The sequence below is a fragment of the Pleurodeles waltl genome, chromosome 3_1 (genome assembly GCF_031143425.1).
Source record: "Pleurodeles waltl isolate 20211129_DDA chromosome 3_1, aPleWal1.hap1.20221129, whole genome shotgun sequence".
NCBI lineage: Eukaryota > Metazoa > Chordata > Amphibia > Caudata > Salamandridae > Pleurodeles > Pleurodeles waltl.
The window spans coordinates 879648682-879672036 of NC_090440.1; the positions used below are offsets into that span (position 1 = coordinate 879648682).

At 46.4% G+C, this 23355-nt stretch overlaps 1 protein-coding gene across 1 annotated transcript in view; it reads right to left on the reverse strand.

Moving 5' to 3' along the window:
- CSF3R (colony stimulating factor 3 receptor) overlaps positions 1-21993 on the reverse strand; it is a 170184-nt gene extending 148191 nt beyond the window's left edge. The window contains exon 1 of the mRNA XM_069223871.1: positions 21965-21993. The gene's annotated coding sequence lies outside the window, so the exon portion shown is untranslated. The remainder of the gene's footprint in view (positions 1-21964) is intronic.
- Between the last annotated feature and the right edge of the window lie 1362 nt (positions 21994-23355).

Genomic DNA, 23355 nt, shown 5'->3' on the forward strand with positions numbered 1-23355 from the left:
AAGTGTGTACGTGTCAGCAGTGGGAAAATGAAATTGGGAAAATGAAGGAGACTGGGGAAGGGAACAAAAATTAAAAAAATACAAGGGGCATGATAACCCTCTTGATCATAGGCAAACCAGAAAAGCAATTCTGAACCCCTATCCTCCTCCATCCCATACTTCAAAAACTGGAAGTATCTGTTGAGGCACGAGCATCAGGGTGCCATCAACAGGGCGTACTCACTGACTGTCGTGCAAAGCTAAGTTCCAAAAAAATACACACCCAAATATCAAGAGGCGTAAACAAATGTCTGGCACAGAAGTCCATGTGCCCACCCTGCACCCAACAAGCATCATTGTAAGGGAAAACACTGTTAATGCTGTATCACAAGCAATGCATGTATGTTAGGTGACTAGTGCCGGGTGACACCCTGAAAGAAAGATCAGCTATTATACATCATTTGTCAGTGCCATATTCTGCAACAGGTAGATTAGTATACAGTACAATTAAAGGGAACATCAAGAGGGCACTGTAGCTGGCTAAGGCACAGGCTATGGTTGCCCTGATTCAGAGGTGGATACCAGGGCAATGAAGGAACGGGCCGTGGCCTCAGTCCCCCCTCATGAAGCCAGGGCCCTGGGCGTCTTGTATCAGCAAGATTCACGCTTATAGCGCAGCCTTTGATATGGGGGCCTCAGCTTTCTCCTCTCTGGAGGAGCACCCAAGTCCAGGTGGGCTACCACCCCAGACGCAACCCCTCCAATCCAAACAAGGCCTCTCCTCCACCCACTCCCAAGCCACTTCAGGGGTGTAAAAAAACAGTGACTTTCCACCAAACACCACCTTGGGACATGTTGGGAAGAGCAGCATATACTGTACTACCAGAGCACGGACTTTCAGTTTCACTCCCTGAAATGAGCACCGCTGTTGTTGAACACAGATAGTGTAATCTGGGAAAACCATGTACCTGGTGGAGTTGCAAAGTATGGAGACCTGAGAGCAAAAAATCTGCAAAATGATATCGCAGTCTACGTAGTTCAGCAGACGTGCCATGATGGGCCATGGTGGAGCCCCTACAGGGAATGCACCGTCAATGGTTTGTGGTACTTCTCCACAAACAAACAGCATCTGGGGGCACCCAGGTCTGAAGCCAGAAGGCAACAAAGGTGGTCGCATTTGGGCCCTCCTCCCCCTCTTCTGGAAAGCCCCTCTGGGTCTTCCACCCATGCCTCCAGCAGGGCTACCCGGCATCGCAGTGGTACCACCTCAGACTTGCAGGACTGCAGGGAGCTCTCGGCAGTGGAGAGGTGGGTCTCATGGTCAACCACCTTGTCTGCTGTATTATGTACGTCTTTGCGTATCATGGAGAAATCAACTCCAGGTTCTCCGATCATTCCCTCCACTGACTTTCTGAGGTTCATGATTGCCTGCAGGATTGGTGAGTCATCCGAGACTGGAGGACCCCCTCTGGGCACCTGAGGACAAAGGCATGGACACCACTACTGATGTCGTCTTGGTAAATTTGTCGGTCTGGCTTTGCACGAGGACTGAGGTGGCTTGTCTCTGGCCATGATGAAGGGTGACACATGAGGGCTAGTCAACACCTCCTCCAGGAGGTGGGAGCACCCAGAGGCTGCAGGAACAATCACTCCAGGACAGTTAGCTTCAGTATCTCTTGCTTAGAGTCTCACCAAAGCAAGAAAGGGGAGACGGGATGGGTGTGCCACCAGGGAGGCACTCAACCAGTTTGCCACCTACCCCCTCTGCTTCAGCATCCATGGCCTCCCTATCGGTACAATATGTCTCTTCAGATTGGTTCCAGTTGCCCAGCCTACCATTAAAAAATTGAAGTTGCGTCTTTACTAAAGATTAGAACAGAGAGTATTTCACAAAATGGTGATAGAAAAACAAAGGTCTCTAATAAAGATGGTCTGATGGACGGAGGAACTGAAAGCAATTGCTGAACAATCGATTGCGAGCTGAGCAAGGTCACAGGGAGACAAGAGCCGGAGAGTGGAGGACCATATCATGCCGCACTGCACCGCACTACTGGACGGCTTTTTGCCTGCACCCGAGGTGCGCTCGAGGTGAGCGGTACAACGGAACATCGGGGGAAGAGGGGCGCGGTGCAGAGCACAGGGTTGCAGGATTGGGGCTGAGGCTGAGGTGGGGGTCGGCTGATCAGCGGATCGGAGGAGTGGGGGGCTGAGGGCTGTGTCAGGGTTGCAGTAGGCCAGGTGACAGGGCTGGACCAGGCTATACAAGGCTGTTCTCTGCCGTTTGCTCCCTCTCGCTCTCTCACCTTCCCTCCCTCTCGCCCTCTCGCCCTCTCTCTTACAGCTCCCCATTCGCTTTCCTCCCAGCTCCCTTAGCTTCTCCCCCCTACTGTCCCCCCATTCACTGCCCACTGTTACTGCTACTTCCTGACACTTCCGACTGCCAGCACCAGCATTTCCATCAGCTCCTGTCCCCTGCTCCTTGCCTTGCCTCTCTTACCTTCTTTCCTTGCTTGCTTGCCTTTGCTGCCTTCACTGCCTTGCCCCGCTGCCGGCTGCTTTGGCCTCGGCTGTGGTCTGGACAGGTGGGCAGGCAGGTAGGTGGTGCGTGGGTAGGTAGGCAGCTCAGGGAGGCTCAGGGCTTAGGGCGGCAGCAAGCATCTTGAAGAATTTGTTCACACTCCATGTTTGTGAAGGAGGTTTCACGAGCGCGGCAGCCATAGTAGGCTGCTGCTGAGAACGCACCACGGGATTCTGATGGAAGCGGCACAGCTAGGTCTGGGTGTGGCTTGTGGAACCCTGATGAGACCCGCTTGTGGCCCGTCCTTCCCAACTGCTTGCTTGCATTACTCCAGATCATTTCCAACTGGCTGTCTGCTCCACTCCAGGTCTCCCCCAGGATACTCCCTTTAAGACTGCAGATAATCGAGTTTACTCCATTACCTGTTACCCGTTACCTAACCCTGCCATCTTGCTATCCTGCTATCTAGCAAACAGCACGGCAAGAGAGCAACAAGGCTATAATGTGCTCTGGTAGAACTAGGGCTCCCCTACCTCTCGTCAGAGGAAGAAGCCAAGTTGGGGAAGGGAGATTGAAACATCTGAAGCCCTAGTTAATGTCATTGACATCATTGATCCAGCAGGGCCCTCACAGGGCAGCAGCTCAATTCCGACTGCCCAGGCAGAGTCATACACCAGGACTAATCCGCTAAGCCCTAGGTCTGTGCAAGACATCCTCATAGCTACTAAGCGCTAGTCCAAAATTGACACCAAATTTATTTTTCCTAAGGATCCAGTTTCAACCATCTACGCAGCAAACTCAAGTGTTGCAGGTCTACCATCTCCTCTGGAGCCAACTATTATCAGTAAAGTAGCCATGTTTGGGTTAGCTGCAGATAGATCATGTAGTGTTAAGCCTATTGGATGTCTGCCAAGCCTACTAGCGCTCTCACCACCGGAGCCAACAGCTCTTCAAACAGCAACTAAATCTTTTACAGTAGCACAGGTGCACTCTAATGGTGCAAAGCGGACAGCTCTGATGGCTGCACAGACAAGCCCATCATAGCAGAATCCACTCATTTCCTTCCCTCCTCTCTGGTATCGTGAAAACCAAGGCAGCCAACTCAGCTGACTAGTTCAGGCTGGGTAGTTCAGGCTGGCTAGTTCAGGCTGGCTAGTTCAGGCCATTCTCAATCACTAGGCTTGAATCAAAACTACCCACAAGAATCTGCCCCAGTGATATCACTTTCGGCACAGGTCAAGCAGGTCAAGATCAACACTCACTAAAGGACTTAATCAACAGATGTTGTCTCAGCGCCCCCCCCCTCCTGACAGCTCTGCACCCCAGGACAAACTAGCAAGCTGCAGACAGCAGAATCCTTCTTCACTCACATCCCTAGAATGGGAGGAAATGGTAAAGGAAACAGAGCTTTGGGGCAGAACCAGACCTGTTCTACCCCGTGCTCACCTGTAGTATCTTGCTCTGACACCAGTCACTGACCGGGCACTAGCACACACCTTGAGACTGCTGCAGATCCAGATATGCCAATGTTTCTGAACATTATACAGAGCACCCTCCAGCTCACCGCTGAAGCTCTAAACTACCAGTCTACAAAAAATGGACACGCAACTCAAATTGTTAAATACGCTGGCTGTTTTTACTTCAGGAATTGACTCAAAAATTGCAGACCTTAATATTCCGATAGCCAGAGCCCAAAATTCTGCTGACTGTTGGCTAACTGTCTGTTCTTACACCTGTTCTCCAATTTTGGATAAGCTGGGATCCTCACCAGAAACCTTAAATAGCTTCTTTGAGGATATGAAAAGAGCTCTGACCCAAAATGGGGTAGTCAACTCCAAGGCTGCTGACAATACTAGGAGTGACAATCCATCGCAGTTTTAAGTAACATGTTTGCAAGGTGTGTCTCAGGGGTCTCCTAAGTCACACGAACAGGAACCTATACATGGGCACTGAACTTCAGCAAACAAACATTAGAGTCCCCATAAACATCCTTACAGGATTACAATCCTTTGAGTAGCCCTTCTGGGAAACAGAATTCAGGGCCAATTATCAGCATTGGGGTCTCCCCACCTACTACAAGTGGAACTCTAGCCAAAAAATGCTTGCCATCTACGCCCTGGAAGAAGTACTAATGGAAAGGGCAAAAACACAGGCTAAAAGCACTCGAGAAGAAGATGATTGCCTCCTTCTTAAGCAACCAAGCAGTGGGGTCTCAAATGCCATCTAGCTCCCCTCCATGGTCACAGACTGGGTCCCAGATAGGTCATCTGTATGGCAAGAGGAGGACCATCTTGTCAAAAACACCTCCAGCTCAAGCAGGAATTAAGGACGGCACATTAACCAATCCTCAGGGGTTGATGTTAAAGTCCCCTCGGGGAACACTGCCCAGTCCTTCCAAATTGATGACCCAGCATAGCTCCACTTCTCTACCAAACCAACCTTAAGTAGGCGTCTCTGATGGAGAACTCAGGAACAACACAACTGCCAGTTCACTTAGGCTAGCTCCTCCTGATGCTGTTACTTGTGCTTCATCAAATGCACCCCTCATTGTCACAACAAATTTAGACAAAATATCTCACCTGGTCAAACTGTCCTTGAATCCATTATATCAGGAAAATCCCAGGTGGAGTGAGCAGGGGAGCAACTATACATCGGTAGCGTCAGCAACTCAGGAGGCCACCAGACTTCAAAAAATGCCTGGCAGTGTGATGCCCTTGACTTAGGTTGCCCCTGAGTCAAGGGCATGATACTGCCCGACCTGCTGTAACTGACCCTCTGTAACTGTGGCATTAGTTCTACAGTAACTTTGATGTACCCGGAATACAAATCGAGGGGCACATTCAACCTGCTCAACCGGGGGTACATCTTATGGCTGCTGAGACAGCTTCCTGAGACAGCGAGTCTCACCTCAGTGGTATGGTACCAGTGGAATTTATTTCACCTTCAGCATCCCAGACAAATGAAGTAACCAAAGTGACCTGGATTTCTGTTAAGGTAGTGAAGCAAGTACTTGGAGTTGAAGGGTCTTTCAGCAATTGGGGGATCCACGTTATACCGATAATTGACCCTGCCTATCCACATCTTCTACTGACACCACAGGATGACGGGGGACTCAACCACTGTCCTGTGCCTTTAGTGGCATTTCAAAGAACTCTCAAGGTAAGCTGTTCTCCCCCCCGAAAAGCATGGCAAACAAAGCGCCCTCGCCCTGCTCCACGGCCCCTTCCTTCCCTAATGATTGGAGCTGGCTACCCAGCACCCTGAGCAGAGCACCAAGACAACTATGAAGGATCAGGCCAACCGCCAGCAACCAGGAAGATAAAACCAGCCTTGCAATGTGCTCCTGGAATGTCAATGGGTTGCTGGATAAACTGGAGGATAGGAGCCTACTGAACTATGTAATGTCATTCCAAATATTAATACTGCAGGAGATCTGGACTGAAACTTCACCTGCAATCCCGGGATTTGTGAGTTATCACATCCTGGCAACAAGGAGAGCCCACTTTGGGCGTCTGAGTGGTGGACTCATCATATATCTCAGCCCAGCAATGAAGGGGTACCATTATATGCCCCCAGCCATGTGCAAAAATCTGATGACAGTTTTTCGCTCTATGACACAAGGGTCCGCTATCCTCCATCTAGTTCTAAACATCTACTTCCCCCCGGTGAAAGCTTGTAAACTGGAGGCTGTACGGCAACTGAAAGAGAAGATTGAAGACCTACTAAATAATGATCCCTTCTCTGAGCTGATTCTAAGCGGTGAATTCAACGTGGATCTATTGGAAATGGAGCTTTCTGAAGAGGCCATCACAGCTCAGAATACCTTTTGGCAGATTCCTGATCAAATTTCATCTGGTATTTACAAAAAGGACAGGTTAGGGAAACTGCTAATGAAAGACTCCAAAGCAATGGGTCTTTGATCCACTAATGGCCGTTAAAGCACAGAACAACCTCCCTCATTCACGTTTTTTAATCAAAAAGCAAGAATGCTAATAGACTTTATGATTCGATCACCGTCCTTGTTCTGCCGAATGTCAAAATTCCAGGTAGCAAACTGAGGCAAAAGCGATCATTTACCACAAGAGCTACACTTTGCTCATCCAATTGATCATCACGTCGCTAAAGAGGTGCTGCAGCGTACAAAGTACACAAATTATGGGTGGCAAATCAAATGGACATCAGACACCAAACCTGGCAGAAAAAGCCAAGCAAATGTGGTCGCTCAAACTGAACCACACAGAACTTGAGCAAACAGCACAAGCAGCCTGGGATGAGTTTGTAGGGGAATTTCTGGCATCCTATCAGCAACAGTCTCAAGGCACAACATTTTGCAGTCCTCAAGGACCTCCATTTGGATGCTAAATAAGGATACTTAAGTGCAATGTAAACATCGCCTTTCGCCTTCTTCAGAAAGAGCCTAGAGATGAGGCCCTGAGAGCACTGGTGTCTTGTACCAGATCTGCCTACAGGGGCCACTTGTGGGTGCATCAAAGAGACAAGGCAGCCGAGTTAGCAGGAAGGCTCCTGCACACACTAAAGTCGAATAGGCATGTGCAGCTCTGGAGAGATATAAACAGCCTAAGTTGTGCAACACACACTCGCTCCACAATTAACATCTCCGAGCCCACCTGGTATCAATATCTCTCATGCCCCATTGTTCCCCCAACTCAGGGACCAGTAGATGAGGGTCCTCGGCCCCGGGAAATAATCCAAGTTCAAGCACAAAGTGCTGCCTGCTTTTCTTCACAACCATGCAGCTGCCTTCAAATTCTCTCAGAAACAATGAGAAATAGAATTATTAAGTGTCGGAGTGAGGGAGCACTGGGACCCAATGGTATTTCTGCCACCTTGTATAAAGAGGACTCAGACTTTTGGGCAAAACATATTTTGGCATTCTACAACAGCATAGTCACCACCAACGTCATTCCGCAATCATGAAGAGGCTCAATCATGTGCCCAATTTTCAAAGTAGGCTTGACCAAGAACCCAGCAAACTACCGACTGATTGAACTCTAGGATGGTGAGTCCAACATCTTTGCAGGGATCCTCTTGGAGGAACTTGAAATCTGGGCTGCTGATAACAACCTGATCCCTTTTAGCTAAACTGGGTTCTCTAAAGAGGTAGGTACAGCTGCTAATCTTATGGTTGTGTCACTACTATTGGATCTATGTCAGCACACCAAAAGCCTCTCTTCCTCTCCTTCATAGACCTAAAAGCAGCATTTGATTGTGTAGACAGAGGGAAATTGTGGTCTAAGCTTGCAAAATGGGGCATCCCGGCCCACGTGTTAAAAGCAATAACCCTTCCCCACACAAACACTTTGGTGAGAGTCAAATCAGGTAATGGTATGCACCTCTCCAAAGAAATTCCTACCTCTCAGGGTCTGCGGCAGGGATGTGTGCTTGCACCTCTTCTTTATAATCTCTTTTTGGCCGATCTACCAACAAGACTGGACAAGGTGAACTCACATCAACCAAGATCGGGGGAAACTGGTATGGCATGCTTGATATATGCTGACAATCTTATTCTCTTCAGCCATACCAGAATAGGACTCCAGAGGCTACTCCATACAACAGCTGAATTTTCAGTAGAAAATGCTCTTCTCATTAACTTTGAGAAATCAAAAATCGTGCCCTTCAGGGTGACCGCGCGGCAGCGTCACCAGTGGTACCTGGGCAACAGCAAAATTGAATTGGTACGTGAATACAAATAGTCAGGTTTTCTCCTTGATTTCAATGGCTCTTTCTGTAACGCCGCGCTGTGACGCGGCGTCTCTTTCTGTCCTTGCGGGTGGAACGCGCTACCGATATTCGGAGCGCCGTTCCCCGCGTTTTTTGCCTATGCTTTCTGGGAAGCATATATTTCGCTTCCGGTCGCGCTACACTTACTTGTAGCCTTTTTTCTTCTTTTGTTGTTGGTGGTGGTTTTTTTTGTTGGTCCTTTTGCCTGTCTCTATCCATGTTGTGTCCATCTTGTCTTCTTCGTGTTTTTGTCCCAGCATGCTCTGTTTTTCTTTTATACTACTTCCTTTTTCCTATACTGGTCTATGGGCTTTTCCCAATCCAAGATGGTGTTACTTCCCTTTCCTGTGATGTCACTTCCCTTTTCTCAGTATATAAGTTAGTCAGTCTTGTTCCTCCTTGCGTTGCAAACACTTCCTTCTGGTTGTGCTGTTCGCTCCTGTTCTTTGTTCCTGCTTTTTTGCCTTGGAAGATTTTTGACTGTTCTTTGTTCCTGCTTTTTCTTTGGGAGATTTTTGCCTGTTCTTTGTTCATGCTTTTGCCTTGGGATATTTTTACCTGTTCCTTTTTTCCTGCCTTTTACCCTGGATATTGCCTGTTTTTGTTTCCTGTTGTCAAGTCCTGTTTTTTCTTGTTTTCCTTCAGGAGTTCCTGTTAGAGGTTTTTTCCCCAGTGTTGGGATTTTTTCCCTCTGGGACTCCTTCTGGAGGGTACGGTCTGCTTTGGCGTAGCCTGTCAAGTGGCACCGTGGCTACTAGAAGGGGTCGCCCTTATCTGGGAGTATCCAGGACCTGTAGAAGACTTGGGGGGTTATTCTAACTTTGGAGGAGGTGTTAATCCGTCCCAAAAGTGACGGAAAAGTGACGGATTTACCACCAGCCGTATTACGAGTCCATTATATCCTATGGAACTCGTAATACGGCTGGTGGTATATCCGTCACTTTACCGTCACTTTTGGGACGGATTAACACTCCTCCAAAGTTAGAATAACCCCCTTGGTGTATTCGCCAATCCGAAATCCAGAGGTGAGAAGTCCAGCGCAGTACGTGACAGATTGCAACGCCAAAAGATTCTGCGTTGCGAAAGCGCCATGGAAGATCCACAGGGAGAGGCGTCAGAAAATGCTCAAGCCATGTTACAGACTGTTCAACAACAAGCCCAAGAGTTGCAACAGTTACGGGCAGAGAACACTGCGCTACGACAGGTCTTGTCTTCCTGATCAATGGACATACCACCTGTATCTGCTACTATTCCTCGATATTCCGGAGATCCTTTAAAGATAAAGGAATTTTTGGATGCTCTGAAGGTTTTCTTTGCCTTTCGTCCACTCCAGTTTTCTTCGGATAAGGCTAAGGTGGGCTATCTGATCAGCGGCTTGTCTGGTCCAGCGCTTGCTTGGGCGACTCCTCTGGTTTCTGCAGATGATCCAGTCCTGGCTAACTATTCCGCTTTCCTGACTGTTTTCAAACAAACGTTTGAGAGACCTGGGGTAGAAGCAGCAGCTGAAGAAGCCTTATGTGACATTCAGCAGGGTAATCAGGATGTACTGCAGTATATAACCCGCTTCAAACAGCTGGCAGCTGAAACCTCCTGGGTAGAACACACCTTCGTAACCCTTTTCCGCTGAGGCCTGCGTGAAGAAATTAAAGATGAGCTTGTACACTCTTCTCCAGCTTGTTCTTTGAAAGAATTAATGGATCAATCTATGAACATCGAGTATAGACTTCGAGAGCGCAAGATGGAAAAACGTAGAACTAGAGCTCCATACCAGTCTGGTACCTTCCGTGCTAGCAGTCGGCGAACGGAAGATAGTCCATCTGAAGCCTCTCCACCTCCACATGAAGAGCCCATGCAGATAGATCTGGTTCGTGGGCCATTGACGGAGTCAGAAAGGGAGGAACGACGACGAAGGGGACTTTGCCTATACTGTGGTAAGGCTGGCCACCTGATCCGTAGTTGTCCGGTACGTCCCTCAAGGCCTGTGGGAAACGCCAGCTCCCGTCCCCTGTAAGGAGGAAGGAGACGGGAGGCGCTGAAGTACCATCAATATGTTCCTCCAAAGAAAGCATGTCCACCCTGTTTATCCTCTCTGTCAAGTTACAAAGTTCACAAGATCAAGAAGAACATCTTCTGGCTCTCCTTGATTGTGGAGCCAGTGGACTCTATCTGGATGAGACCTGGGCTACGAGTAAAGGAATTCTCCGCATTCCTAAAGAAACTCCTGAGCAGGTTCACACGGTGGATGGCTCTCCGTTAACTTCAGGACCTGTGATGGCCTCAACTCCTACTCTTTGTTTGACATTTGGTGAGCATCAAGAACACGTTGCCTTTGATCTCATAGCCTCACCAAATCACATCATGATTTTGGGAATTCCCTGGTTAGCCCATCACAACCCCTATATCAATTGGGAAACACGAACAATATCCCTAACGTCTTCATTTTGTCAACAGAATTGTTATTCCACTACTTCTTATTGGACTCCAAAAAGGTCCTGGTAGTCAACTAAGGATAACACTAACTCTATCAATATTATCCAGGGGGTTCCAGATTGTTATCAGGAATATATCAGGATTTTTCAGAAACCTAGTAATCCTATTTTGCCACCTCATCGCAGTTATGACTGTGCTATTCCTTTAATTCCTGATGAAGTCGTCCCCTTCGGTCGAATGTATTCTCTGACAGACCAAGAAAAGAAGGTGCTAAGGGAATATTTAGACGACAACTTACACAACGGTTTGATTGCTCCTTCCACATCCCCCGCTGGGGCTCCTCTCTTCTTCGTCCCAAAGAAGACCAAGGATCTGCGTCCTTGTGTGGACTTTCGTGAACTCAACAGAATAACGATTACGGATCGATATCCACTGCCTTTAATCAGAGAGATGTTGGATGCCATTCAAGGAGCCAAGATATTTACTAAATTAGACTTACGGGGTGCCTATCATCTCCTTCGGATCAAGGAAGGAGATGAATGGAAGACTGCTTTCCGTACCCCTTTTGGGCACTATGAGTATCGTGTTATGCCCTTTGGACTGACCAACGCCCCTTCTGTTTTTCAACGATTTATGGATTCAGTTTTCTCTGATATACTCAACCAATATGTAGTCATTTATTTGGATGATATCTTGATATATTTCTGTGATCCTGAGCACCATGTAGATCATGTCCTGCAAGTCCTGGAAAGACTCAAGAAGAACCAATTGTTTTGTAAACCTAAGAAGTGTGAGTTCCATAAATCTGAAGTAAGGTATCTCGGGTTTTGTATTAATCAACACGGAATATCCATGGATCCTGACACGGTCAGTGCCATATTAGATTGGCCTTCTCCAACGTCCATTAAAGAAACGCAATGTTTTCTTGGTTTATCAAACATTTATCGTCAGTTTATTCAGAACTTTGCCCACCTACAAAGTTTCATAACACAAACAATTAAGAAAGAGAACCTGAAGAAGGGTTTCATTTGGACCAAGGAGGCTGAACGCGCGTTTCAAGAATTAAAGACAGCCTTTACCCAAGCACCCGTGTTGCGTCATCCTGACAATACCAAGAAATTTATCGTTGTGACTGATGCCTCAGACAGAGCTATTGGAGCAGTTCTGCTGCAGAAGCAAGACAATGATGGATTGGAACATCCTATCTTTTATCTGGCTCATATTCTATTAGAGGCTGAATGAAATTATTCTGTACTGGAACGTGAACTACTCGCTCTCAAAGTAGCTTGTAATGAATGGAGGCATTTCCTGATGGGTTCCAGAGAGCCTTTTGAAGCTAGGACTGATCACCATAATCTCCAGTGTCTTCGGAGCTTTGTGTCGCAACAGTTGTCAGGCTCAATGGGCTTTCTTCTTTAGCCAGTACGATTTCGTGATCACGTACATACCTGGTTCCCAGAATTTAGTGGCAGATGCCTTATCCCGCAGATATCCTGACATAGCCCAGAACTCCTCTCCACATCTTATTGAGGCTAGCAGGATCATCGGAGCTACTCAATCTTTTCAAGAACGCATTCAATCCGAGTACCAGTTTCTGTCTGCATCAGAATGGGATAAAGTGACTCCTTTTTTGCAGAAGAAGGACAACTACTTCTATCATCAACATGCTCTTTTCCTACCTACCAAGAAAGTGCAGACAGAAGCCCTGCAAATGTGCCATGATTCTCCTACAGCCGGTCATCGAGGTATCAGGAAGACCCAGGAGCTGCTGCAGCAATCTTTTTGGTGGCCGAAGCTAAAGACAGACACTGAAACCTATGTGTCAGCATGCCCAGTCTGTGCCCAGACTAAGACACCCCGAACTAAGGTGGCAGGTTTATTAAGACCTTTACCGGTTCCTTCCGCTCCTTGGTGTACTCTATCCACGGATTTCAAATGTTCTCTACCTACCTCCTCTGGTAACCAAGTAATCATGGTGACCGTAGATTCATTCACCAAGATGGCCCATTTTTCAGCCTTGAAGAGACTACCAACGGCCCCAGAAATGAGTCGCATTTTTCTACGGGATATTTTTCGCCTCCATGGTCTTCCTCAAGAGGTCATTTCGGACAGAGGGCATCAATATGTGTCACGTTTCTGGAGAGCCTTTTGTGCCTTCTTTAACATTGAGATTTCTTTATCCTCGGGTTTCCATACTCAAACGAATGGGCAAACTGAACGAGTGAATCAAGAACTTCAGCAGTATCTGAGCTGTTACTGTAATGCCACACAAAGCAATTGGTTGGAATATCTTGCTCTTGCCGAGTTCTCCTATAACAACACAATACATAGTGCGACCAAGACCACACCCTTTTATTGTACTTATGGATTTCATCCGAGGACTTTAACTACTGTTTCTTGAACATCCTCTTCTGTGCCTGCAGTCACTTCTTTTTCATGACAGATCCGTCGAATCCAGGGCCTATTTCACACAACTCTCCTAGCTTTGAAACAAGATATGAAGCGAAAGGCGGATCGTTATCGGCAAGCCCCACCTTTGTATCAAGTGGGCCACAAGGTATGGCTTTCATTCCAGATTTCTACCATCCCGGTTTTCCACCAATAAGTTCAAACCACATTTTTATGGACCCTTTCGAATTTTGCACAGCCTGAATCCTGTAGTTGTGCGTCTCCGCTTACCTCATACCTGGAGGGTTCATCCTGTTTTCCATGTGTCCAAATTAAAACCCTTTGTTCCTGATCCTTACCATCGTCAGTTCCAACGTCCACCTCCTCTTTCTATCAACGGACAGCCTGAGTATGAAGTCCAGGAGATCTGTGATTCTCGAATTTTTCGACGCAAGCGACAGTTTTTGGTCCATTGGAAAGGATACACCCTCAGTGACTGTTCTTGGGAGGATGCTTCCTCTGACCATGCTCCCCGTTTGGTTCGCCTGTTTTTTGACAATCATCCTGACAAACCTGGTGCCTCGGGGAGGGGACCTACTGTAACGCCGCGCTCTGACGCGGCGTCTCTTTCTGTCCTCGCAGGTGGAACGCGCTACCGATATTCGGAGCGCCGTTCCCCGAGTTTTTTGCCTATGCTTTCTGGGAAGCATATATTTCGCTTCCGGTCGCGCTACACTTACTTGTAGCCTTTTTTCTTCTTTTGTTGTTGGTGGTGGTTTTTTTTGTTGGTCCTTTTGCCTGTCTCTATCCATGGTGTGTCCATCTTGTCTTCTTCGTGTTTTTGTCCCAGCATGCTCTGTTTTTCTTTTATACTACTTCCTTTTTCCTATACTGGTCTTTGGGCTTTTCCCAATCCAAGATGGTGTTACTTCCCTTTCCTGTGATGTCACTTCCCTTTTCTCAGTATATAAGTCAGTCAGTCTTGTTCCTCCTGGCGTTGCAAACACTTCCTTCTGGTTGTGCTGTTCGCTCCTGTTCTTTGTTCCTGCTTTTTTGCCTTGGAAGATTTTTGCCTGTTCTTTGTTCCTGCTTTTGCTTTGGGAGATTTTTGCCTGTTCTTTGTTCCTGCTTTTGCCTTGGGATATTTTTACCTGTTCCTTTTTTCCTGCCTTTTACCCTGGATATTGCCTATTTGTGTTTCCTGTTGTCAAGTCCTGTTTTTTCTTGTTTTCCTTCAGGAGTTCCTGTTAGAGGTTTTTTCCCCAGTGTTGGGTTTTTTTCCCTCTGGGACTCCTTCTGGAGGGTACGGTCTGCTTTGGCGTAGCCTGTCAAGCGGCACCGTGGCTACTAGAAGGGGTCACCCTTATCTGGGAGTGTCCAGGACCTGTAGAAGACTTGGGGCCTCATTCTGACCCTGGCGGACGGCGGAGGCCGTCCGCCAGGGTACCGCCGCTGAATGACCGCACCGCGGTCAAAAGACCGCGGCGGCCATTCAGACATTTCCTCTGGGCCGGCGGGCGTTCTCCAAAAGAGCGCCCGCCGGCCCAGAGGAAATGCCCCTGCAACGAGGACGGCGGCTCAGAATTGAGCCAGCGTAGTTGCAGGGGTGCGACGGGTGCAGTTGCACCCGTCGCGCATTTCAGTGTCTGCTTAGCAGACACTGAAATACTTTTCGGGGCCCTCTTACGGGGGCCCCTGCCGTGCCCATGCCATTGGCATGGGCACGGCAGGGGCCCCCAGGGGCCCCGCGGCACCCCCTACCGCCATCCTGTTCCTGGCGGGCGAACCGCCAGGAACAGGATGGCGGTAGGGGGTGTCAGAATCCCCCATGAGGGCGCAGCAAGCTGCGCCGCCATGGGGGATTCTAAGTGCAGCGGTAAACCGGCGGGAGACCGCCGGTTTGCCTCTTCTGACCGCGGCCGAACCCCCGCGGTCAGAATGCCCTGCGGGGCACCGCCGGCCTGTCGGCGGTGCTCCCGCCGACCCTGGCCCCGGCGGTCTTAGACCGCCGGGGTCAGAATGCCCCCCTTGGTGTATTCGCCAATCCGAAATCCAGAGGTGAGAAGTCCAGCGCAGTACGTGACACTTTCAAGCCTCACCTGGAAAGCCTCAGCGGGAAATCCATCTCTCTTACTTTTGCATTTAAGCATGTTAAAAATGCCACTGGTTCTTCAACATACCTCCTGCTACCAAAGGTCATTCAAGCCAAACTAATTCCAACAGTTACATATGGCAGCAAAGCCTTGAGGGATAAAGGAGGGGAGTACTTGGACAAAATGATTGATAAGCTCTTCAAGGGACTGTTCAGTTTACCAAACTGTGTTTCACCGGCCCATGTCCGTCTTGAATTTGGCTTGGTCAGACAGTCTCTAGCAAGAAAGGAGGCATTAATTAACTTATGCTACAAACTTAAGAGAGCAAGACAAGGCACTCTAAGCTCCCTCATCTGAGCTGAAATCTTTGCGCAGTCCAGCTCCCCTTTTCGTCTTTACTTTGAGTCCTCTCTGGTGGCATTGGGCCTGGTAGACCAACTACCCCAATTCAGCTTGTACCAGCTCGTCAAGCGTGTGATGAAAGAAAGACTCAAGTCTCTCTCACAGCTAATGGGCAAAGAAGTTTTATTGAAATGAAGCCACGCCTGGCTCGTCTTGTCATCATAAGATAGCTTTGTCCCACAGTATTACCTGGGAACAGCAGTCAACTCACGGATTAAAGCAGCCTTTATGAAATACCAAATGAGCTGTCTTTCAACGTAAGTCCATCTCCCCAGGTGGATGCAAAGCAACATGATGGGCACCTGCTGGCTCTGCAGGCTGGTTCTGGAAACACTGATCCATCAGATATGGCTCTGTAAAAGTACTATGACGAACCGCAAAAGGCTACTATGACCAGCATAGCTTCAAAGGGGACTGCGTAAGTGCAGGCCGGTGATTTAAAGGGGACGATGTGCAGCTCAGCTGCAGGCTGGTGAAGTTTCTGGACAAATTAGGGAGCCAGCTCCTGGAGATCAAGAGCTTAGGGCAGGCATGCACAATTAGTCAACAAGCAACAAGTCCCCCCCCCAGCGCCTTGAGACCCTACTGGGTGAGTAGCGTGCGTAACAAATTGCTGATTGATTGATTGATTCAAATCTGTAATACTCCACAATTAAGCTTACATATTTTATCTTAAAATTAGCCTTTTAGTATTTTATGATCTTATTATTTGTGTATTGGTTGTGTAATGGTTTTAATTAACCAAACACTGTTAAATAAAACAGAAACTGAAGCAGATGGTCTAATGATAGAACCAAAGTCACTTAAAAAGACAATATTGGTCCAACCAGTAAAAGATCTCTGCATGAGTCGAGATGTACACGCACCTACTGAGTCTTTGATTGAGCTGACCAGAAGCTTTTTGCACAACCTGAAGCCGGGAAGGCAGATGTTTAGGAAGGCCAAAGCAGATCGAGTTAAGTCAGGATGAAGGAGAGGTAGACTTTTCTTGATTATTCACAAGATTAAAAAAAAAGTGGAAGTCTTAAACTGGAGGATATTGGAGGATATCAAAAAAAATAATTATAAGATTATGCTCTATTTTCAGTGGAATAGCAGGGGACCTGAGATCCATAGGCCATCACTCTTCAGGCCAGGAGTAGGGTAGGTTGCAAAAGATAGGGCTCTCATTCGTATTTGATTTTGTTCTCAAGATCTATATTGCATCCATTTTGTCACATTAATGTCTATTTTGGGGGATATCCCCATAAAACATGCAATGCACAATAGTCACAATTACAAAATCCTTAAGAAAGAATAATCATGTACAAAGTTTTTTTAAATATTAAAACTTCAAAATAAGAATACTACTCTCCAACATACAGTAACATTATTTGATCCATAGCATGTTTCCCCTGGCATCCATTTAGCAATGCCAAATAAGGAATATTTAAAACATTGCTAGGTAAAGTTCTTCCTTCATATGGAGGATCAGTTGCAAGTCATCCAAATATGGATAGTAAAACTTTTTGGTACCAGAATCTCGTGGACTAAGTACAAAAATATAGTGTCATGAATATTGTTTATAAAAACACTGCCCCATTGGAATCAATAATTTGAAAGCTGTCCCCAATGGGATGATAATTAGGACATGATATTTATATGCGACTGTATATTTGTCAGCAATATTGTAACATACACCCATGAAAAATGGTCCAAACCCTGTATGTTTTCAGATAAAAGAGCATCATAAATGTTAAATAATGTGAGCTTAAAGTGAAGCCCTCGGGTACAGACGTACCAGCGAGAATGAATGAAACATGCTTGCATAGCTCATGCTAGTGGTCTACCAAATCTGTATGATGGAAGATGATACTGTTAGTGTGTTTGTGCCGCTATTCTCTGTGTGTGAAGAAGGCTTGCATTGAGGCCTTGTGTCTTGTGACTGTTATGTCATAACTGCACTGTGTGTGTCAAAAATGTGCACTGGTCTCGTTGCTGATCATCTCTCACTGCCCTCTCTCACCCTACTTCCACTTTTACACGCCCTCCAAGACTTTTACATGCCATCCTCACTCCGGCCCAGATCTACCAAGGATTTGTGCTGGCGCAAAGCAATGTAAAGCAGTGCACGGTATTTACAGTGCAGTGCAATATGTGTTTTTGCGTAGGAGGGGTGCTTTTCCCCAGTGTAATAAACCTCGCTTTGCATCAAGGGGTCATTCTTGGACTGGATCAGCGCAAATGTCCACTGGTTTCGATGCCAAGCCTGATCTACAAAGACAGCAAGACTGGGCTTTACTTCTAAGACTAACACTTTCTTGAAGTAGGCTTTAACAAGTGGAAATCGGTTTATTTCTCCGAAGAAGAAAGAGGCATTGCGTGTGTGCAGTAGTGCACAGAACATTACCAATGTGTGGGATTCTTCCCAGGTTTTTTATGCATACGACTACTGGAAGGCTATGCTTCCAGCATAAATCCTATGTTAGTCAATGCCCCTGACATCTGCACCTTGTTAGGACGCCAGAGCATAAGATGTCAGAAGCAGTGGGCCAGTCTTAGTAGATGTAGCTCTGCGCTGACTGTTGCTCCTTGTGCAATGCATTCTGTAAATGCGGTTGCTGAGCTACGTCAAAAATAATAAATCTGGGACTTTGTGTTTGTAAAATCAATAAAAAAAATCACAAATGTGCCACGTTTCTGCAAATTATATAATATGCGAGTCTGTGAGAGTTAACGTTTTCAGATGAGTAAGGGTGTGTTTATTTTTTATGCCAACCCCTTCATTACACAGCGTTAATTGAAAAACGACATCCAGGGGGTTATTCTAACTTTGGAGGAGTGTTAATCCGTCCCAAAAGTGACGGTAAAGTGACGGATATACCACCAGCCGTATTACGAGTTCCATAGGATATAATGGACTCGTAATACGGCTGGTGGTAAATCCGTCACTTTTCCGTCACTTTTGGGACGGATTAACACCTCCTCCAAAGTTAGAATAACCCCCCCAGTCCCTACTTGTGGCAGTAGAAGTCTTTATGTGTTCTAGTGCTTGCATCAGAGCCGTTGGACAGAATGCATTAAACACTTTTCAAAATGTCAACAGAAAAAGGTAAAATTCTATGGGGGTGATTCTGACCGCGGCGGACGGCGGTCGCCGCCCGCCACGCGGTTCCCGCCGAAAGACCGCTCCGCGGTCAAAAGACCGCGGCGGTCATTCTGGCTTTCCCACTGGGCTGGCGGGCGACCGCCGAAAGTCCGCCCGCCAGCCCAGCGGGAAACACCCTTCCCACGAGGACGCCGGCTCAGAATTGGGCCGGCGGTGTGGGAAGGTGCGACGGGTGCAGTTGCACCCGTCGCGAATTTCAGTGTCTGCTAGGCAGACACTGAAATTCTTTTTGGGGCCCTCTTACGGGGGCCCCGCGGCACCCCCTACCGCCATCCTGTTCCCGGCGGGAGAACCGCCAGGAACTGGATGGCGGTAGGGGGTGTCAGAATCCCCATGGCGGCGGAGCGCGCTCCGCCGCCATGGAGGATTCTCAAGGGCAGCGGAAAGTCGGCGGGACACCGCCGACTTTCCGTTTCTGGCCGCGGCTGAACCGCCGCGGTCAGAATGCCCAGCGGTGCACCGCCAGCCTGTTGGCGGTGCTACCGCCGACCTCCGCCATGGCGGTAATTACCGCCAGGGTCAGAATGACCCCCTATGTGCCTACACAGAATTCTGAAGAGTTTGCAAGAGACTAGTGTCGCTGAAGAGCAGGTAGGGAAAAGCAGTTAGTCAAATATTCGGCTCTGTCTAAAATGCCACCGACTCTGACTGTGCTGCAGTCCTCATTCCCTTTATGTTTTTTACATTTAAAGCAGTTGCCGTTTTGGGAAAAAATAAACACCCATTGTTTTTTCTTTTTGTGATTGATATTTGCATTAATTATTAACGTGACAGAAAAAAGAAAACAGTAAAATGCAAAATATTCTTTGACATTTACGACTGTTAAATGGTTACTTCACAGTGAATATTTTATAATACCCATTCAAATGAGACATGTCCCAAATCTGAAGAAACAAACACACACAAAACACATTACAGAAAAATGGCGCCAGATAAATAGTTCATCTAAGTCAGCGTGTACCCATGTACCACGTTGCGTTCTCTAGTAGTCACAACTGAGCAGTTGATAAAGTAACAAACAGATTTACTGGCATGTTTACTTGTTCTTGAGTAGGTAAAATCAACAGAAAAATACACGCATGCCCGGAAGGGTGAATGCAGTTCAGAGGGCTCTCAAAATTGGCTGCTGAACCAGACAAGACACCAAATAATTTTTAGCAGCATTGGCTCTCAAAACAGTGGCACTCTGGACACTAAATATGGGACGGCGAGATGTGGCGACTGGCCAGGGGCTTAGCATAGCTAAGAGTCATCCAGCTCGTGCTCTGGTACCAGGAACTAATTTTAGGGGACCAGCACTTATGTTTGGGGACCATACTTATTTTTCCCTAACAGACTTTGAATCAGGGAGGCAAGGAGAAATACACAAAGAAGGAGGAAGAGACAAACAGTAACACTGACAATGGGAAAAAACAGGGATGAAGGGATGAAAAAAACTGCAAGATTGAGTTAAGGAGGCAGGGAGTGTCTGGTGATGGATTAAAGAGGCACAAGGTGGAATTAAGACTATGCAACCGTGGTGTTCAGCACTCTGACATTCAATAGCATGACTTTAGGCTTCTGTCCAAACCTGTGGGTCCTGGTACTTATTCTTTTGCAAATTAAGCACTCACCGGTCTACAGGAGTGCCCATGCGCAGGTATGTAAGTATAGAGCTCTGATCCCAGAAGGGGTGAGAAAACAAGCTGTGCCAGTGCTTTCTGCTTCTGCTCCTCATAGAAAATGCCACCCCAGCTGTACCTTTCCTCGGAAGGAGAGAACTTGCACTGTTTCTGCCCAAGGTGTATTTGCTCTACGCTGAAGGGGTGTTCTTGTGCTGTTGCCCCATTTTATTTAAAAAAAAGTATACATTAAATGCATTTATATACCATGCACTATGATCCAGGGACTGTTTCATACTATTTGATCTGAATATCTTCAGTCCTGAGGAAGGCACCTGACCCACAGGGGCAATATTTGAGTGCAGAAACATGTCGACAGGAAACAAAAGCAGGTAGTTTGCTTGACACTCCTGTTTTTAAACTTGCAGGAGGGAGACATCAATTAAAAACATTTTTAGCTCACCCACGCACCATTTTGATATAGGTCTGCCAGTTCAACAAATGACTGAGTATGCATTTGAATAGGTGGGTGTAAGTGTGTGTGCTTGTAATTGGAGGGGTGGAAGCGAGTGTGCACTTGTGTGGCCACGCCACTATTCATCCTCATTATGAGCTGCCTTTGATGGGCAAAGAAATAGACTCAAATTGGAGGGAGCTCTCTGAGTGGGGTGTAGCACTAAAAAGAGCATATTCAGTAATGTGGCATAACTTCAGTGGAAGCAAACATTGGGCCTCCCTCTCTGTAACCTTTTATTTATTAATTATAAATGGGCTTGAATCGGAAATTCATTTGAACATGCCATTAAATACTGCAACTAATTAAACATCTTGCTTTCGTACAGTTATAATGTTGAGCCAACAGGTATACATTAAAAAGAGCGTTACTAATACAGTCAACTTCAGTTTTGCACGATTAAAGCAAAAGAGATTTAATTGGTGAAATACAATAAAACACGCAGGCGGAGCCGAGATTCCACAGACCAAGCCGCCTACGGAATCCCTTTATTAGGAGGTTCTACAATTAATATTATTGCAAAAATCAAAAGCTGTGAGAATACACATTTTTACTGATAAGCACACATATTTTATCTTCAGAAATTTCAAGTTAAATCTTAGAATCTAAGTCACAGCTCATAGCAGGGCGACATTAGCCAAAGGCCAACAATTCTCAAAGACATTCAACAGTCACAGACACCATTCACAATGTTTAAGGGATAGCCTGTATCATACCAGCAATATACTTTGGAACGGATGAAAATCAAGATATCATTATTCAGTAGTACACTACATGCACTGTATGGTCAAGGTGAGTTGATGCGGATTTAAAATAAATTCAGTACTTCCCTCTATATGTTCACCTTGATGATAACCTGGTAGTTGACACAATGAGGTATGTGGATTTTTTGTAGTCAATATTGTGAAATACAACTAGATCGAAAAGAGGTTAGAACCAACACACAATGTTAGGTGAGGTATAATAGGAATTAATATCCACTGTCGTAGCATAAAATAATAATTCAAAAGTATGTTTTAAACTTCCCCTTCTCACCTTAGAAGGATATAACAACAGCATAAGAAAAAAGCTTCAAAAAGAGTGAAGACTCCACCGAGCATCATGCAAAGTTTAGATTTTCAGCACGCACCCCAGCCTGATAGCACTCACCTTAGATTGTTTTTCTGCTTTAACTCAGCATCCCAAAGTCCATGCAGAGGAACCGAAGTGCAGGGTTACATAGTGCCCAGAAGTGTTGCCTCACTTCCTTTAGTTATTTACGTGATGACACTCACAACAAAACGTTCTCATCTGCTTCAGGCCTGGGAGCTACGCATCTTAATGAGAGTCTTGTTTTGAAGAAGATGCTGAGCTTGGGCAATGCACAAGTCAGAGTTTGGGCAAAGTTTGCACAACAACAAAGAGATGCCTCAATGCTGTTTGTGTGGGGGCTTCGTCTTTGTACTGAGGCATGCCACTTGGGTTTGAAGAGTACAAGTTGATTGACAGGGGTGATGACCAAAGGACAGACAGACATGAGAGATCCCCTTCCCGTCATGGACATGTTGCTTTGTATGCCTGTGAAAAAACATACCATGCTGGTATGGTGTAGTACTGCTTGTACTTACACTTTAATAAAATAGGTGCATGAGCCCAAAGGTCTTGTTAGGAGAACGCAGTGAGTGCTACCAAATTCTGAAACTATAGAATACCAAGCCTCGCTAGTCTTGATTGAACCTCATACTTCTTTTTTCCACCGTCTTCCACTTGCCGTCGCCATATCTCACTCCAGCAGACTGTTTTCAGCCCTTCTCTCTTCCTTTGTCTCTGTTTTACTGTCTTTCTCTTTGTGAACGCTGAATTAAGTACTAATTAGTTTTATGTATTTTGGGTCAAGAAGTTGCATAGAGTTTGACTAATATAGAAAATAATGTGCGACTTAGAAAATGTGCCCACTTGAGTGGCCACCATTAAATTACGAAATGTCTTTATTAAATGCTTATTAATTGTAATTGAAGTGCCTGCATCAGGAGAAATGTAGCAGTGTGTTATGTTAATGACTTTACATAATGTATTTGCTTTATTAATTATAAGCCTTAAGTTAGGGAGGTTTTGGGCCTAGTTTTGCACAAGCCTCATATTAAGCTGCACTGTTTAATAAAATTGTGGGAATGTATGTCCAGAGAGAAACTAGTTCATGCATTATTCTCACTGCATTGACCAAACATTAGCAGTTCTCTTTAACTTTCTTATGCGATCTGCCTGCCGGAATATCTTGTATTAGTAATTGTGACACTGTATATTTTGATGCGTGAGACAGCGATGTTCCCAGGAGCTAACACTGGATGCACTGACTGGAGTACGGATGGATACAAAAATGTTACCTGACGAGCCTGACGATGAGAACAGGAGAAGATGAGCCAATCATGGAAATGTGAAAGACTGTTTAGTTACTACTCAGATTTTAGGTTAAATCCTTATTGGACCAATTGTAAATGTATGATTTTTTTGACCAAAGACAATGTGGGAAGTTCTTTAGGTGATTTTGATTTAGCCCAACT